Source organism: Heteronotia binoei, chromosome 2, assembly GCF_032191835.1.
Source record: "Heteronotia binoei isolate CCM8104 ecotype False Entrance Well chromosome 2, APGP_CSIRO_Hbin_v1, whole genome shotgun sequence".
Classification (NCBI taxonomy): domain Eukaryota; kingdom Metazoa; phylum Chordata; class Lepidosauria; order Squamata; family Gekkonidae; genus Heteronotia; species Heteronotia binoei.
The window spans coordinates 193,279,178-193,292,677 of NC_083224.1; positions in this window are offsets into that span (position 1 = coordinate 193,279,178).

The window sequence follows — 13,500 nt, forward strand, 5'->3', positions numbered from 1 at the left end:
AGAGGAGATAGAATCATAGAATCATAGAGTTGGAAGGGACCTCTAGGGTCATCTAGTCCAACCCCCTGCACAATGCAGGAAACTCACAAACACCTCCCCCTAAATTCACAGGATGGCTGGACAGCGTTACTGATGTAACAAACACGAATTTGAGCAGACTTCGGAGGATGGTGGAAGACGGGAGGGCCTGGCGTGACTTGGTCCAGGGGGTCGCAAAGAGTCGGACTCGACTGTGCGACTGTACAACAACAGCAGCAGAATTATTCTTCTTCAGAGTCAAGATCAGATTATTTGGAGTTCTAACGTCTAGGAGGAGGAGAATTTGCAGTACTCTCCGTCCTACTTGGAGCGATTTGGAAGGTAAGGGAGCAGAGCTGAAGGAAAACCAGGCAGCTCAGCCGACGGCATCCTGGAAGTGGTCGCCCGGATGGAACCGCAGCCAGATGCTGCCACCCACTGGCCCAGATGCAAAATGCAGATGTTTCCCCAGCATGTAAACAGCGGCTGAAGGTCTCCAATGCAACCCACTTGGGAGTTGCTCACCAAAAGGCAAAAGAAGTGTGTGAAGGAAGGAGGTAAACACAGCCCGGCTGTTGAAATAAGCCAGGCAATTGTTTAAAGGCCCAAATCTCAAGAGAGTCTGCTCCAGCTACATAAAGGCTTGGAGAGGGGCTCTCAGCTAGGGTTGCCATTTCCAGGTTGGGAAATCCCTGGAGACTGGGGGAAGGAGTCTGGGGAGAAACCTTACTGGGATATAACAGCATAGAGTCCACCCTTCAAAACAACAATTCTCTCCAGGTAAAACTGATGATGATAATGATGATGATATTGGATTTATATCCCACCCTGTACTCTGAATCTCAGAGTCTCAGAGCAGTCACAGTCTCCTTTATCTTCTTTCCCCTGCCCCCTCCACAACAGACACCCTGTGAGGTAGGTGGGGCTGAGAGAGCTCTCCCAGAAGCTGCCCTTTCAAGGACAAAGTCTCAGAGCGGCCTACAATCTCCTTTCCCTTCCTCCCCCACAACAGACACCCTGTGAAGTGGGTGGGGCTAAGAGAGCTCTCCCAGAAGCTGCCCTTTCAAGGACAGAGGCTCAGAGCGAACTACAATCTCCTTTCCCTTCCTCCTCCACAACAGACACCCTGTAAGGTGGGTGGGGCTGAGAGAGCTCTCCCAGAAGCTTGTCTTTCAAGGACAACTCCCACGAGAGCTATAGCCGACACAAGGCCATTCCAGCAGCTGCAAGTGGAGGAGTGGAGAATCAAACCTGGTTCTCCCAGATAAGAGTCTGCGCACTTAACCACTACACCAAACTGGCTCTCAGTCTCTGATCTTTGTAGTTTGTTGATCCAATTGTCGTTTCAGATTCCCAGGCCTCACCTGGAGGTTTCAATACAAACTGTGGAATGACACAACAAGAAATCCTTAGAAATGATGTCTGTATTTAATAAATTTAATAAAAATCCAAAGTGTCTCAGTGCTTATTTCAGTCCTCTGTATAGCATATTTAGTCTCATCAATTTGTCACTAGGTGTCATTGCAAATCAATTCATTTGTGTTACTCCAAAACAGTCCATCGTTTTGCACTGTCCCCAAAATCCTGTGAAATGATATCCTTTCTTAATCAGACCTTAATCCCAGGAGACATGAATCTAGTTACAAATGACTGTACAAGGTTTTAGGAGTAGCCAAGAGTAAAAAGTCCAGACTGTCATCATTTCATAGGATTTTGGAACACTGGGACCGCTCAGCTCAGTGGAACACAACGCAACACTGCATAAGAACATAAGAGAAGCCATGTTAGATCAGGCCAATGGTCCATCCAGTCCAACACTCTGTGTCACACAGTGGCCAAAAAAACAACAACCAGGCACCATTAGGAGGTCCATCAGTGGGGCCAGGACACTAGAAGCCCTCCCACTGTTGCCCCTCCCAAGCACCAAGAATACAGAGCATCACTTGCCCCAGACAGATGAACATAAGAGAAGCCATGTTAGATCAGGCCAATGGTCCATCCAGTCCAACACTCTGTGTCACATAAGAACATAAGAGGAGCCCTGTTGGATCAGGCCAGTGGCCCCTCCAGTCCAACACTCTGTGTCACATAAGAAGATAAGAGAAGCCCTGTTGGATCAGGCCAATGGACCATCCAGTCCAACACTCTGTGTCACACAGTGGCCAAAAAACCCAAGTGCCATCAGGAGTCCATCAGTGAGGCCAGGACACTAGAAGTCCTCACACTGTTGCCCCTCCCAAGCACCAAGAATACAGAGCGTCACTTGCCCCAGACAGAGAATTCCAACAATACGGTCTGACTAATAGCCACTGATGGACCTCTGTTCCATATGCTTATCCATTCCCCTCTTGAAGTCATCTATGCTTGTAGCTGCCACCACCTCCCGTGGCAGTGAATTCCACGTGTTGATCACCCTTTGGGTGAAGGACTTCTTTTCATCCGTTCTAACCCGACTGCTCAGGAATTTCATTAAATGTCCACGAGTTCTCAGGTTGTGAGAAAAGGAGAAAAGGACTTCTTTCTCCACTTTCTCTGTCCCACGCATAATCTTGTAAACCTTTTTCATGTCACCCCCTCAGCCGATGTTTCTCCAAGCTAAAGAACCCCAATGCTATAATATCTGAGATGTGGTGACCAGAATAGTGTCATGCGTAGCAAACCAGTTTGACACAGGCATCCAATCCAGAGTGTGTGTAGTTGGTCTACATGCCGCAAGACTCTTGATAAGAGACACTGGGACCGCTCAGCTGAGTGCAACACAACGCAACACAAAACCGCAGAATCACCAGCCTTGACCTGTATATTCCAGCGGCAAGCCCCATCTCATCAGATCTCAGAAGCTAAGCAGAACCCACCCTGGCAAGTTCTTGGATGGAAGACGTTCAAGGAATACCAGGGCAGGGATGCAGAGGCAGGCAATAGCGAGCCACCACTAGGGGTCACCAGAAGTCAGTCATGGACACGGACACATGCGTGTTAAAACCCCCGGAGAACCTCCTAAAAACAAAATGCATTATTTGTTGCAGAACCGTTTTACCCATCTGCAGATTGAAAGGACAGGAAAAGAAGAGGCATTCCTTCAGGCAGTAGGACGGAAATGTTCTTCTCGTATACTGCCTGTTACCTTGTGCGCTCTCTCTCTCACACACATGCAAAGACATCTCATCTAAAAGCAAACTATACGTACTGCTTCATATCTGGTTTGGAGAGCCAGTTTGGTGTAGTGGTGAAGTGTGCGGACTCTTATCTGGGAGTACCGGGTTTGATTCTCCAGTCCTCCACTTGCAGCTGCTGGAATGGTCTTGGGTCAGCCAGAGCTCCCTTATCAGGGAGAACTGGGTTTGATTCTCCACTCCTCCACTTGCAGCTGCTGGAATGGCCTTGGGTCAGCCATAGCTCTGGCAGAGGTTGTCCTTGAAAGGGCAGCTGCTGTGAGAGCCCTCTCCAGCCCCACCCACCTCACAGGGTGTCTGTTGTGGAGGGGAGGAAGGTAAAGGAGATTGTGAGCCGCTCTGAGATTCTTCGAAGTGGAGGGCGGGATATAAATCCAATATCTTCTTCTTCTTCCGCAACTCTCATAGATTTCAGCAAGGGATTAAATTGACTACTAGCTTGCCAACTAATCAACCACAGATTTCTTAACCAGACGTCACCTCAATCATTTCAAGTGTCTCTTTGCATGGGACCCATCTTCCATTACATTCTTGTGTTTTGTTTTGTTTTTCGTATTGGCAAACTGAAATGATGTTTATAACGTATGCTACATGTTAAAAAGTGGAACAAAGTAGGAGTCAAGCTGCACCTTTGAGACCAACAAAGTTTTATTCAGAACGTAAGTTTTCATGTACTCTAAGCACGCTTCATCAGACGAGCAATCCGGTACAGTGAGCCGAGCTACGTAGAGCTGATGGGCAGCGGTTTAGAATGGAAAATGGTACAAAAAGTAAATTAGGTGGACAAGAACACCACTCTCCAATGTATTTCTCTTTTAGCTGTATCGACAGACTCAAATAGGGATATTGGCTGTTTATCTCATTACATATACTAAACCCACCTTCCACTATATTTTAATGTATTTTTCTCCTAATGGCAAACTATATGTATGTTACATATTAAAAGGTAAATTAGTTGGATGGGGAAACTTCTGAGATATAAATGCCCTCTTTGGGCCCAGGCTTATAACAATAGAGCGATTAACAGACATTCTCACATTTTGACATATTAGTGTTTTATTGCTTTCTCGCTCTCATGCGACCCAGATCAAAGGTTTGCTCAATTTGTTAATTTTACTGTTCTGTCCTTGGATCTTAAATGTGTACCATTTTGCATTCTAAACCAGCATTATGTAGCTCTGCTGTTGTGTGCTTAAGAGCACACAAAAGCCTCCATTCTGAATAAAACTTTCTTGGTCTCAGAGGTGCAACTTGACTCCTACTTTGTTCTACTGCTTCAGACCAACAAGGCAGCCCAGCTGGATCTATGTTAAAAAGCGAATGAGGTTAACAAGAACACTTCTGAGAAAATAGTTCCCCGTTTAACCCAGACTTGAAGAACATAAGAGAAGCCATGTTGGATCAGGCCAATGGCCCATCCAGTCCAACATTCTGTGTCACACAGTGGCCAAAATTTTATATATATATATATATACACACACACACACACACAGAGGCTAATCGCCACTGATGGACCTCTGCTCCATATTTTTATCCAATTCCCTCTTAAAGCTGGCTATGCTTGTAGCTGCTACCACCTCCTGTGGCAGTGAATTCCACATGTTAATCACCCTTTGGGTGAAGAAGTACCTTCTTTTGTCCGTTCTAACCCGACTGCTCAGCAATTTCATCGAATGCCCACGAGTTCTTGTATTGTGAGAAAGGGAGAAAAGGACTTCTTTCTCTACCTTCTCCATCCCATGCATAATCTTATAAACCTCTATCATGTCACCCCGCAGTCGACGTTTCTCCAAGCTAAAGAGCCCCAAGCGTTTTAACCTTTTATTCATAGGGAAAGTGTTCCGAACCCCTAATCATTCTAGTTGCCCTTTCCTGCTATAATATCCTTTCTGAGGTGCGGTGACCAGAAGTAACCGGAGAGCAGCGAACAGACTGCTTTTATTGCCCTGTGACACCTTCAGTTCTGACATGCAGATGCTATCCAGTCCAAATGTCTTTTCAATTTGTTAATTTCACTGTTTTGCTGTTGGATTAGAACTCTGTCCCATTCTGCTTGCTTCCCCCCTGCCCACCGGCTATACGGAAGTCTGCTCACTGTACCCCTTTGTCTGACGGAAGCATGCATGCATGCAAAAGCTTACATTCTGATTCAAACTTGGTCGGTTTTAAAGGTGCTCAGCTTTGTTCTGTTGCTTCAGAATAGGGTTGCCAATCCCCAGGTGGGGGCAGGGGATCCCCCGGTTTGGAGGCCCTCCCCCCCCCGCTTCAGGGTCGTCAGAAAGCGGGGGGGGGGGAGGGGAGGGAAATGTCTGCTGGGAACTCTTATTATTCCCTATGGAGATTTATTCCCATAGAAAATCATGGAGAATTGATCTGCGGGTATCTGGGGCTCTGGGGGGGGGCTGTTTTTTGGGGTAGAGGCACCAAATTTTCAGTATAGCATCTAGTGCCTAGCCCCAAAATACCCCCCAAGTTTCAAAAAGATTGGACCAGGGGGTCCAATTCTATGAGCCCCCAAAGAAGGTGCCCCTATCCTTCATGATTTCCTATGGAAGGAAGGAATTGAAAAGGTGTGCCGTCCCTTTAAATGTGATGGCCAGAACTCCCTTTGGAGTTCAATGATGCTTGTCACAGCCTTGATCTTGGCTCCACCCCAATGTCTCCTGGCTCCACCCCAATGTCTCCTGGCTCCACCCCTAATGTATCCTGACTCCACCCCCAAAGTCTCCTGGCTCCACCCCCAAAGTCCCCAGATATTTCTTGAATTGGACTTGGCAACCGTACTTCAGACCAACACGGCTAGCCACCTGGATCTATTTCAAGTAGCAGGTATTGTCTTGAAGATATTTGGTTTCCCGCCCCCCCCCCCCCTCTCCTGCATCATGTAACTATGAGCAGAAAAAACTGAAAAGTCTGGCTTTCTGGGAGCCAGAAAGGCTGGGAGAACCTTTCCCCTCCCCTCCCTTCATTAGCTGCAGCAGAGGAAGTTTTCGATACCTGGTGCTTGATGCGTCTCAGCATCACCCGCTGGCCTCCAGCTCTGGCAGAGACAGAGCCCGGCTCGGCTACAGCCCTCCAATCAACTATGGCCCCCTCCCCTCCCTCTGTCAGCAACCGGCTCAGAAAACCCTGGAGAAGGGCCCAGAAAAGGAGCAGCCCTGTCTCTTCTAATGGAGATTCATCTCCTCTCCCTGCAGTTTGCTGGCTCTCGCCATAACTCACTGCCAAGGGTGGGAGGAAGCAGCCCATTGGTGGCCGTGAATGGAACGACCCACGAGCGTGTGGCACTGGGAACAGGCGGCTTTCCAAGGGAATGTTGCTCCCTGAGCCAAATCCTGCTTTTGCGCGGTGCAAATCTGGCCTGGAAATAATGCAGGGTTGTCACTGGGAGAGAAGATTAGGGGAAAGCAAGAGACAAGGACCAGTTTCACACTAGGCCTTGAATCCCGGTTTAGCCTTGTTCCCAAACTGACGTTCTACGCTAGAATCAGAGAAACCAACTGGATGTTTTTATGATTTTAGTGTAAAATATCAGCTCGGGGACAGGGCTAAACCAGGATTCAAGGTCTAGTGTGAAATCAGTCAAGGAGCAGTAAGTTCCAGACCAGGGGTGGCCAAACTTGCTTAATGTAAGAGCCACATTGAATAAATGTGAGGTGATTGAGAGCTGCAAGACATGAATGTCAGATGTTTGAGAATCACAAGGAAGGAAGGAAGGAAGGAAGGAAGGAAGGAAGGAAGGAAGGAAGGAAGGAAGGAAGGAAGGGAGGGAGGAAGGGAGGAAGGGAGGAAGGGAGGGGGAGGGAGGGAGGGAGGGAAGGAAGGAAGGAAGGAAGGAAGGGGGGAGGGAGGGAGGGAGGGAGGGAGGGAAGGGAAGGGAAGGGAAGGGAAGGAGGAAGGAAGGAAGGGAGGGGAGGGAAGGGAAGGGAAGGGAGGGAGGGAGGAGGCACTCCATTATTCCCTATGGCGATTGATTCCCATAGGGTATAATAGAAAATTGATCCATGATTATCTGAGGCTCCGGGAGAGGGTTATTTTTTGAGTTAGAGGCACCAAATCTGCAGCCTAGCATCTGGTGCCTCTCCTCAAAAAACTCTCCCAAGTTTCAAATAGATTGGACCAGGGGGTCCAATTCTATGAGCCCCAAAAGAAGGTGCTTCCATCCACCATTATTTCCAATGGAGGGAAGACATTTAAAAGATGTGCGGTCCCTTAAAACGTGATGGCCTTTTGGAGTTCAATCGTGCTTGTCACAACCTTGCTCCTGGCTCCACCCCCAAAGTCTCCTGGCTCCACCCCCAAAGTCCCCAGGTATTTTTTGGGCAACCCTAAGCCTGATTCTCTGTGTGTGTGACTGCTTATTAAATTTGTAGGTTACTAAAAGGGAGGGGTAGCAAATACAATAGAAGACAGAATCAGGATACATGAGCTTGATAGGCTAGAAAACTGGGCGAAAACAAATGAAATGGATTTTGACAGGGATAAATATGAAGTTCTGCATTTAGGCAGGGTAAATCAAATGCATTATTATAGCGTGGGGAGATTCATCTTGGCAGTAGTTTGTGCAAAAAGGATCTAGGGGTCTTAGTGAACCATAGGCTGAACATGAGTCAGCAGTGTGATACAGCAGCGAAAAAGGCAAATGCAATTTTGGGCTGTATGAAAAGAAGTATAGTGCCCCGTTCAGGATACAGACAAGCTAGACGAAGGACAGGAAGGGCTGCATCAGGGGTTCGTTCTCATGGCCCCTTCTAGGGTGGCCAGACCGTCCCGGTCTCCTGGGACTTTCCCGAATCTGGCCCCCAATTCCCGGCTCCCGGGCTGGGTATACCGGGACCATTAGAGGTCCCGGTTTAGCCAGCCAGAGAGCCGGGGGCCGCGCGCGCGGGCCGGGAAGGCGGCGAGTGAGGGAGGGAGCGGCACGCTGAAGCAGCCTGTCGGTCACTTCCGGGTTCCTGTCCTGGATCTCGACCGGTGTTATTAGTGACAGGCTGCTTCGGCGTGCCGCTGCGCCGGCCCCCTGGGTCCCACAACGATGGGACCGATGCCACAGGGACGGGCTCGAAACACTCTATAACCCCTCAAAAGAACAGCAGTCTAGCTCGCTTCCCCCGAGCCCTGCCGCCATAAGCCTCAAGGGGGCTCATTTTGCGGCATCTCCCGGCGGGAGGGTGGCACCCGCACGGGACACATATCAAATGAAAGAGGGGGCGCAGGGCTATCAGAAACAGTCAGCGGAGGGAGTCGGGAGACCACCCCACTGGGGGATCCACACCCCGAAAGTGATAAAGGTGGCGCAGATAGAGCCAACAGAACAAAATAAATAGGCTGCATTATGCAGCACAGTTGAGAAAGTGCCTTATCCCATATACTGATGAAGTATATACAGGATTTGAGAACAAAATTGTTTCCGGCGGTGATATTTGGGGGATTTTTGGGGATGTCACAGGAAGTGCTGTGAAGTCACTTCCTGTTTCCGGCAGTGGCATTTGGGGGAAATGATGTCATTTGGGGGAAATGATGTCACAGGAAGTGATGTCACTTCCCGTTTCCGGCAGGTGACGCGGGGGAAATGATGTCACCGGAAGTGATGCCACTTCCTGTTTCCGGTGGTGGCATGACGTCACCGGAAGTGACGTCGCCGGAAGTGACATCACTTCCTGTTTCCGGCGGGGGGCGCTTCGCGCGCGCACCCCCCCCCCCAGTGTCCCTGGCTGGCCTTCAGACATTATGGTCACCCTAGCCCCTTCTTACAAGCCTGGATCAGATATCAAATTTGTCTCAAATCCATTTTGGCCAGAGATCCTGGAGGGTTTTTGTTTTTTTGCCTTCTTCTGGGCATGGAGCAGATGTCACTGGGGGTTTGAGGGGGGAGGCGTTTGTGAATTCCCTGCATTGTGCAGGGGGTTGGACCAGATGACCCTGGAGGTCCCTCCCAGCACTGATTCTTCAGCATTCCAGGCCCAAACTCTGTTTCAAAGGATGCCTTTCGTCCGCACAGCTCGTCAGGAGACTTGCTGGACAAACGCTCCATCACGCCCTGCCCGCTTGGCCAAAGAAATTGATGGACCCCAGGAAAGGTATAGCCTCGCGCACACCAGGACCCCCAGTTGAGAGTGTATGTTAATGTGTGTTTTGTAAAGTAGAGAAAGAAGTCCTTTTCTCCCTTTCTCACGATACAAGAACTCGTGGGCATTCATTGAAATTGCTGAGCAGTCGGGTTAGAACGGATAAAAGGAAGTCCTTCTTCACCCAAAGGGTGCTAAACATGTGGAATTCACTGCCACAGGAGGTGGTGGAGGCTACAAGCATAGCCAGCTTCAAGAGGGGACTGGATCAACATATGGAGCAGAGGTCCATCAGTGGCTATTAGCTACAGGGTATAGATGTAACTGTCCGGGGCAGTGATGCTCTGTATTCTTGGTGCTTGTGTGTCTGTGTGTATATATATACACACACAAAAACATATATTGGCCGCTCTGTGACACAGAGTGTTGCCTGGATGGGCCACTGACCTGATCCAACATGGCTTCTCTTCTGTTCTTATGTGACACAGAGTGTTGGACTGGAGGGGCCATTGGCCTGATCCAACAGGGCTTCTCTTCTGTTCTTATGTGACACAGAGTGTTGGACTGGAGGGGCCACTGGCCTGATCCAACATGGCTTCTCTTATGTTCTTATGTAAACTTCTTGCAGGGAGGGGCTGGTTTCATAATGGGGAGGTTCAGATATTCCCTAGGAAAAGACTGCAGAACGCCATGACTTCAGGAAACCAGAAACACAATCTAGGGGCAGTCGTCCCCAACTTTTTTGGCACCAGGGACTGGTTTTGTGGAAGGCAATTTTTCCACGGACCGGGGTGTTTTGGGATGATACAACTGTGCACTTTATTTTGGCGTGGTTAAGTGTGCGGACTCTTATCTGGGAGAACCGGGTTTGATTCCCCACTTCTCCACTTGCACCTGCTGGAATGGGCTTGGGTCAGCCATAGCTGTCTCAGAGTTGTCCTTGAAAGGGCAGCTGCTGTAAGAGCGCTCTCAGCCCCACCCACTTCACAGGGTGTCTGTTGTGGGGGAGGAAGGGAAAGGAGATTGCAGGCCTTGCAAGGACAGTCTCAGAAAGGGCAGCTTCTGGGAGAGCTTTCTCAGCCCCACCCACCTCACGGGGTGTCTGTTGTGGGGGAGGAAGGGAAAGGAGATTGTAGGCCGCTCTGAGACTCTGTCCTTGAAAGGGCAGCCTCTGGGAGAGCTCTCTCAGCCCCACCCGCCTCACAGGGTGTCTGTTGTGGGGGGGGAAGGGAAAGGAGATTGTAGGCCGCTCTGAGACTCTGTCCTTAAAAGGGCAGCTGCTGTGAGAGCCCTCTTAGCCTCACCCGCCTCACAGGGTGTCTGTTGTGGGGGAGGAAGGGAAAGGAGATTGTAGGCCACTCTGAGACTCCGTCCTTAAAAGGGCAGCTGCTGTGAGAGCCCTCTTAGCCCCACCCGCCTCACAGGGTGTCTGTTGTGGGGGAGGAAGGGAAAGGAGATTGTAGGCCGCTCTGAGACTCTGTCCTTGAAAGGGCAGCTTCTGGGAAAGCTCTCTCAGCCCCACCCGCCTCACAGGGTGTCTGTTGTGGGGGAGGAAGGGAAAGGAGATTGTAGGCCGCTCTGAGACTCTGTCCTTGAAAGGGCAGCTTCTGGGAGAGCTCTCTCAGCCCCACCCACTTCACAGGGTGTCTGTTGTGGGGGAGGAAGGGAAAGGAGATTGTAGGCCGCTCTGAGACTCTGTCCTTGAAAGGGCAGCCTCTGGGAGAGCTCTCTCAGCCCCACCCACCTCACAGGGTGTCTGTTGTGGGGGAAGAAGGGAAAGGAGATTGTAGGCCGCTCTGAGACTCTGTCAGTGAAAGGGCAGCTTCTGGGAGAGCTCTCAGCCCCACCCGCCTCACAGGGTGTCTGTTGTAGGGGAGGAAGGGAAAGGAGATTGTAGGCTGTCCTGAGACTCTGTCCTTGAAAGGGCAGCCTCTGGGAGAGCTCTCTCAGAGCCCCACCCACCTCACAGGGTATCTGTTGTGGGGGAGGAAGGGAAAGGAGATTGTAGGCTGCTCAGTGACTGTCCTTGAAAGGACAGCTTCTGGGAGAGCCCTCTCAGCCCCATCTGCCTCACAGGGTGTCTGTCTGTTGTGGGGGAGGAAGGGGAAGGAGATTGCAGGCCGCTCTGAGACTCTGCCCTTGAAAGGGCAGCTTCTGGGAGAACTCTCTCAGCCCCACCCACCTCACAGGGTGTCTGTTGTGGGGGAGGAAGGGAAAGGAGATTGTGAGCTGCTCTGACATGCCGCGTGGAGGGCAGGATATAAATCCAATGTTTTCTTCTTATTATTACTACATTGTAATGTATAATGAAATAATTATACAATTCATGGCCCAGTTGCTAACAGGCTACGCACGGACCAGTACCACTCCACAGCCCGAGGGTTGGAGACCCCTGATCTATGACAGCCACACACGCTTCTTTTTCTCCCTCTCTCTAAGCTGATTGCCTTTGCCAGCCCTCCCTGCTCCCCCACAGAAGGACTCCGAATGTTCCAAGCTTCACTCACACGGAAGCGTTTCCAGAGAGGGCAGACAGCCACCGGCGCAGATGGCCTGATATGTTGACAGATGGGTTGGGACGTCCGTTGACGTCTCACGGCTAAAATGGACACTGATTTTCCTAATAGGTTGCAGCTACTGGGACAGGAAAGAGGGTGGGGGGGTGCAGGAATGAGAAGCCGTAGCCTGCCTGATTCTGTCTCTCCGGCAGGGACCAGCCATCACGGCTGACAGCTCTTCTCTGGGCGGCACAAAGAATGAACAGGCAGGATCCTGTTTGGAAATGAACAGTGAAATACAACCGAGCAGTGCACAGGAAAGATGCGGCTGGCTTATTGCTGGAGCTTCAGGAGGCTTCAGAGAACCAGTTTGCTGTAGTGGTGAAGTGTGCGGACTCTTATCTGGGAGAACCGGGTTTGATTCCCCTGCTACTGCACTTGCAGCTGCTGGAATGGCCTTGGGTCAGCCATAGCTATCGCAGGAGTTGTCCTTGAAAGGGCAGCTTCTGGGAGAGCTCTCTCAGCTCCACCCACCTCACAGGGTGTCTGTTGTGGGGGAGGAAGGGAAAGGAGATTGTAGGCCGCTCTGAGACTCTGTCCTTGAAAGGGCAGCTGCTGTGAGAGCCCTCTCAGCCCCACCCACCTCACAGGGTGTCTGTTGTGGGGGAGGAAGGGAAAGGAGATTGTAGGCCACTCTGAGACTGTCCTTGAAAGGGCAGCTTCTGGGAGAGCTCTCTCAGCCCCACCTGCCTCACAGGGTGTCTGTTGTGGGGGAGGAAGGGAAAGGAGATTGTAGGCCACTCCGAGACTGTCCTTGAAAGGGCAGCTTCTGGGAGAGCGCTCTCAACCCCACCCACCTCACAGGGTGTCTGTTGTGGGGGAGGAAGGGAAAGGTGATTGTAGGCCACTCTGAGACTCTGTCCTTGAAAGGGCAGCTTCTGGGAGAGCTCTCTCAGCCCCACCTGCCTCACAGGGTGTCTGTTGTGGGGGTGGAAGGGAAAGGAGATTGTAGGCCGCTCTGAGACTCTGTCCTTGAAAGGGCAGCTTCTGGGAGAGCTCTCTCAGCCCCACCCGCCTCACAGGGTGTCTGTTGTGGGGGAGGAAGGGAAAGGAGATTGTAGGCTGCTCCGAGACTCTTGAGTGGAGGGCGGAATATAAATCCAATGTTTTCTTCTTTATCCTTTTGGTGGAGCGGCAGGGACTCTCTCAGGCCTCAGAGAAGCCTCTCCCGGTTTCTTTTGGGACAGATGCAGTGCCATGCAAGGGAAGGGATGCTTTAGAACAGTGGCCCCCAACTTGGTTTCTGTGAGCACCACAGAATCCCCCAACACAGGGGTGTCAAACATGCAGCTTGGGGGCTGAATCAGGACCCTGGAGGGCTCCTAGCAGGCCCCCCAAGCAACTGGCTGTTATCTGCTTCCTTCTCCCTCACAGCTTGCTTTGCCAGGCTTGCTCAATCACACAGGAGCTACAGAGCAAAACCTCTATTTTCTCCATTGGCTGAGGCTCCTCCCTTGGGGAAGGAGCCAGAGCTTCCTTTGCCCAGTTCCCTGGATCTCATGGGAGAAATACGAAGAAAGCAGTTTTAGGACCAATGAGTGCTAATGTTTTAAGCATGCTTTAAGTTTCTTAAAAATATATTTATTTGTGTTTGTCCGTGTCTTTTATAAAATTTGTTATCTCTGCTACCTGATTTTAAATAGGTACACACTCAGCCCGGCCTGACGTGGCTCGACCCAACCC